Raw genomic sequence first — 5,911 nt, 5'->3', positions numbered from 1 at the left:
GAATTCCAGCCTCTAGAACAGTGAGATACATTTTTGTTCATAGGGCTTCTGTCTATGGTATTTTGTCATAGCAGGCCCAATGGACTGAGACACACAGCTTGAACCCGATGTGTTTTGGAAGAAGAATGCATCTCATTTTACCTGAGGGTGGTCCACTCCACCCTTGCTGGTGTTAGGGTAGGGAGTCATTGAGGTTACCTGTCCTCTTAAAGTGGAGGAAGTGGCAGCCACTGCAAAGCTGTCTTCCCAGCCTTTAGCTAACATGGAGCCTTGAACATGACATAGCACTATTTCTGCCATATTCCACTGGTCACACAGACCAACCTGATACAACAGGGGGAACCACACAAAGCCATGATTAATAGGAGGGCTGATCAATGGGAGCTGACGGGGTTGAGGTGAGTTGTATTATTATCCCTATTTTTGGAAACTGTAGTCCAATAAATAAGAAATTTGCTTAAGTCTCTCACCTTGGAAGGGGCAGATTTGGGGTTTAAATCTAGACAATGTGACCCCAAGCACATTTTCTTAGAGCACTGCCCTGTACCCTGGCCTCACTGTGGGTCTTTTTTCCTTACTTCCTCTCTCCCCATCACCGCATGAAACATTGCGAAGGATACACATTTCCTTAGACCATTTGGAAAGTCATTGTTACTTAAGGGTGGAGGTTGGAGGGTTTCCAAAGAATGAAATATACTGAGAACATCTGACCCAAGTGCCTAACACATACACAATTAGGAAAATGTAACAAACACACAGAGTAGGAATAACAAGACTGTTGACCCAATTTCAGAACTTGACATTTACAAAATGAACATGAGGCAGAGTGGGTTATGTGAGTGTTCTGTTAAATTCCTCTCTTTGGGGGTTGTTTGGGTCAGGCTGTTGTCTTGTGAGACTGGGTGGGCTGAATTGAGCAACATCTTGCTAAAATAAGTCTGTAAGATTAGACCTGAGGAAACAAAAGCTAGAAAGAGAAACTTCATTTCCTATAAAATGTGGAACTGTGGGTAACAGTGTGACAACCCCACGATTGGAAAGAGGGCAATTTATATATGAGAAGGAACTGAATTATATGTGATAGATAATGTTACTTATACAAATAATCACAAGAAAGGGAAAATTTTGTTCTTCTTTTCTTGTGATTTTTTTTAAATTAACTTTATAGTGCATTGTACTAAATAATTGTAGGCCGTTATTTTAAACTAGTCTGTAGCACAGCATGAATCAACAAACCTATTTATTATATTTTGTTTCACTTTATTGTATTTATTTAATAATTTTTTCAGCACTTTCTATGTGCCAAGTCCTATTCAAGTGTTCAAATATATTAACACACTTTAATTAATCCTGATAACAACTCCGAAAGGTAGGAACTATTACTGTTCCCATTTTACAGATGGGAAGCTGAAACATGGTATGATTAGGTAACCAGCCAAGATTCAGTTGGGACTCAAACAAAGCACTCTGGCTTCAGAGTCTAGCTTTTAATCAGGCTCTTTGCCTAGTATAAAAGGATGGACATATAATTTATTCTCTTTTGTGACTCTGCATAGGACATCCATGCCACTGGGGTCCCCTCTTTCCCATTCTTACCTCTTCCCCTGCCTCTCCAGAAAACTCCTGTTCCTTTTTCAAGACTTAACTCATATTAACCCCCTGCTGTGAAGCCTTCTGTGACTTGTGCACAGATCTACACAACTGTTTGTCACGTTTCCAATATGTCTTACTCACACGGTAGAGATTCTTGGCTGTTTTTGTCTACCTAGTGTTAAGCTAAATAATCATGAGGGCGTTGATCTACCACTGTTTCTGAACTTTGAATTTCTATGGAACAAACAGCAACCTAACACTATGTAAACAAATCAAAACCTATCTTAAGAGTTATTTGTGTAATATGTATATAATATATTTGTGTACACATATATATATTACACAAATACACTCTTAAGATATATGTATCTGGATTTCAGCCAATCACAAACAGAAGAGCTTCACCCACTTGTAAGCAGGCAAGTGATCAGGCCCTGCCCACTAAGCCAGACCCAAGTCACCACTTTGGAAGCCCATGTGATTCCAATCTAGCCAATCAGAGCACTAGGCGACCACAGTTCAGGAGTGATGGGGGGATCCAGGTCAGTCTAATTAGAGTGAAGCCTGCAAATGCACAGGCGCTGCTGGGAAGAAACATTCGAGTTTCTTCGTAAGCCTGGAACTTGCAGCAGACTTCTAGTCCTCACGCACTGCCTGAGAAGGGAGCTGAGATGAAGAAGAGAAAGGGATGAAACTGAACAGGAAAGAATCTATGACATTTGTTTGATCTCTGGATCATGCCCACCCAAATTCAAGATATATTCTTGGATTTTATGTGCTAAAATTCCCTTTTTTGGCTTAAGCCAGTTTGAGTTTTCTATTATTTGCGACCAAAGGAATATTAACCAATATATACTTTTCACGAAGATCTATGTCTTTTGTTTGGTTGGTTGGTTTTTAGACAGAGTCTCTCTCACCTTGTCATCCAAGGTAGAGTGCCATGGGGTCATAGCCACAGCAACCTCAAACTCTTAGCCTCAAGCGATCCCCTTGCCTCAGCCTCTTAAGTAGCTGGGACTACAGGCACTGGCCACAACCCGGCTGATTTTTCCATTTTTAGTAGAGACAGGGTCTTTCTCTTGCTCAGGCTGGTCTTGAACTCCTGAACTCAGGCTTTCCATCCACCTTGGTCTCCCAGAGTGCTAGAATTACAGGTGTGAGCCACTGCGCCTGGCCAGATCTATGTCTTTATATTTGTATCTATTTCATTTTCCCAAGATGTCTCTCTACTAGACCGTAAGGCTTTGAGGGCAATATTCGTTGAATGAGTTTAGATGAAGGGTGTTTTGGAGCCTCTCACGTATTGGCTATAAGCTCTTGAGCAAGTTATTTAAGCCTCATCTTTAGGGGAGGCTAATTATTTTAGTTAATGCGAAATGTGATCAAGGGACTCAGTCAGGATGAAGAGTGGGATTGAAAGAGAAGTGACAGATACAGACAAAGGAAGATTTAATAAAGCAGTCATATAGAAGGAGGTGGGACAATGGTTAGATAAAAGCTTAGGTGCTTCCCTGTTCTGTGTGTTTGTGTCTGCATGTGTTGCAGTTAAGCGTCAAGTTTAAGCAGCCAGCCTAAATTAAAACTTTTGTGTTACTAGCTTGTTATTGCTTAAGTCACCTATTTCTGCCAGTTCATCACAACCGGAAAAATTAATGTTAAAGAATCAGTGGCTCACATGTGAGCAAATAAGCATGATTCTCTCTCTCTCATACACACATGAGCTTTTTATTGAATAATTCCTTCAGGACTTCGTAGGGATGGAGCTGGGAGTTCACAGACCTCCACAAATCAGTTTGCATTTACTCCTGGACAGCTTAATGGAGCATCAGCTATCAGTAAAGGACCTGAGTGAAACGGAGACTGGGAGGCAAAGTTGTCCTTACCTTTTTCATCCCCTAGCCCAGAGGACACCCCCAGGTGACCCTGAGAATGTATGAGCAGCAGCTCCAGGGCACAGTGGAGGGGAGGAATGAGGCCACTCTTTGGTTCTCCTCACCTAAAAACGTGGCCACATCCTAATTAATCTCAAAAATCTCAGCCTGTCCCTGAGACAGATCACAAGGAAAAAAGGTACATTGGTTTTGCTCTGGGATTGTGAAACTTCTGCTCCATGACTTTGTCACTCAGCTGCAGATTTCAAGCTGTAAGGCGGTCTGTGGGTGACCTGGGCCTGGATCAGCCATAGGGAAGACCCAGCTCTCCAGGACGAGAGGTCTGTAGTGGTCCAAGGGAAGGCTCTGTGAGGGTGCGGCATTGTGCATTTATGCAGTCTGTTATGGTAGCAGTAGACACACGTGGCTTTGAGCACTTGAGTTGTGGCTAGCCCAACTGAGGAAATCAATTTTTAATTTAATTTAATTCATTAAAATTTAAATTTAAACAGCAATTTGTGGCTGCCGTGTTGGATAAGGCAGCTCTACGGGTTCTTCTTCTTCTCTCTCTCTCCACCTCTCCTGCTCTGCCTTCCACCGACTTCCCCTCCCCTCCCTCTTGCAGAAACAGTCCTGTGAAATACGGAGTTTCTATTCTGTTAAACCCTCCTAGTCTGCACAGAGTGCCGTAACCCAGCAGATGCAGGATGGAGTCCCTTAAATGTAGCCTCTTTTAGCCAAAGGTAAAGATTCTTGATAGTGACTCAAAAACAGAAAGTGTAAAGAATAAAATGGTATGCCTCCATTTGAAATTACTAATTTTTAAAATACAAATTCTTTAAACTGGCTAATTACCTCTTCTTAAGAAGAAACTAAGATTCTTCATGGCAGGGCACGTGTCTGTTGAGACTTCTTGAGCCAGCTCCCTGGTTTAGGATCTGAGACTCTCTCACGTATTGGCTGTAAGCTCTTGAGCAAGTTATTTAATTTCTCAGTGTCTCTGTTTCCTCCTGTGTAAAACAGATAATAACACCCCAGAGGGTGATGGCGAAGGTTAAATCATTTACGGAAAGCACACAGGACAGAGCACAGCACACAGTGTTAGTTGATTACTGTTTACTAACATTATTTCCTTTGCTGAGCACAATTCCTTGCACACAGTAGGTGCTCAGGAGATGCTTCTTGAATGAATGAATGAATGAATGAAGCAGTCTGCCACCAGGTGGCAGTAGAGCCTCGCTTATAAAACGGAACCCAAACTGGCTGTCTAGAGATTGATGGAAACTCCCTCCTGAAGTTCAGATGCACAGTGTGAAAAGAACTGACCTTCATTTAGACCTTGAAGAGAGAAGTTCCTCTTCTCTTTCTTCTCCCTTTTTTCCCTCCTATCTCCACTCTCCCTCTGCTGTGGTGAACCTTTTTCCCTTTTCTCCACTTAATACCTGTTAGCCAGCTTGGGCTGCTGTAACAAAATACCACAGACTGGGTGGTTTAAACAATAGACATTTATTTCCTCACCATTCTGGAGTTTAGAAGCTGATGATCAAAGAGCCCTGGGGGTTGGTCTCTGGTGCTACCTCTCTCGCTGGCCTGTATAATAGATCTCTGCCTCCTCCCTGTGCCTCCCATGGCCTCTTCTCTGTGCCACGGGAGAAAGGTATCTTCTGCCTCTTCTTGTGATGACACCAGTCCAACTGGATTAGGCCCCACGCTTGTGACTTCAGTTAACCTTAATTATCTCCCTAAAGACTCTCCAAATACAGTCCGACTGGGGGTTAGGGATTTAATATGTGAACCTTGAGGGGACACGCTTCAATCTATACATAACATTCACTTTTATTTCTTTCTTTCTTTTTTTTTTTTTTTTGTGGAGACAGAGTCTCACTGTACCGCCCTCGGTAGAGTGCAGTGGCGTCACACGGCTCACAGCAACCTCTAACTCTTGGGCTTACGTGATTCTCTTGCCTCAGCCTCCTGAGCAGCTGGGACTACAGGCGCCCGCCACAACGCCCGGCTATTTTTCTGTTGCAGTTTGGCCGGGGCCGGGTTTGAACCCGCCACCCTCGGTATATGGGGCTGGCGCCCTACTCACTGAGCCACAGGCGCCGCCCCCATTCACTTTTATTTCTAATCCCTAGTTCGCACACTTCCTACCAATATGGTTTTTCTTGCCTATTCTCTATTATTCCTGTTCAAACTTTGTATAGCTTCCGGGACTAGTGGCATCGGTTGTAAACTGAACAACTCTAGGGGGCACCATTCCTACAGCCTAGATTTGTATACGTATTACTGCAGTGTTGAGGCAGATGGCAGCAGCCTGTCTCTGGAAGAGGAATCTTTCTCAAACTCACACAAAGGTGTTGCCCCCTTCATTTTCCTCCACTATTTTCATTTCTTCTTCTCTATCATTCTTTTCTTTAGCTTCTCTCTTTCCTTACTCTCCTCTT

The sequence above is a fragment of the Nycticebus coucang genome, chromosome 3 (assembly GCF_027406575.1).
Source record: "Nycticebus coucang isolate mNycCou1 chromosome 3, mNycCou1.pri, whole genome shotgun sequence".
Lineage (NCBI taxonomy): Eukaryota > Metazoa > Chordata > Mammalia > Primates > Lorisidae > Nycticebus > Nycticebus coucang.
The sequence above is the reverse complement of the archived record's forward strand: the minus strand, read 5'-3'. Positions refer to the sequence as shown.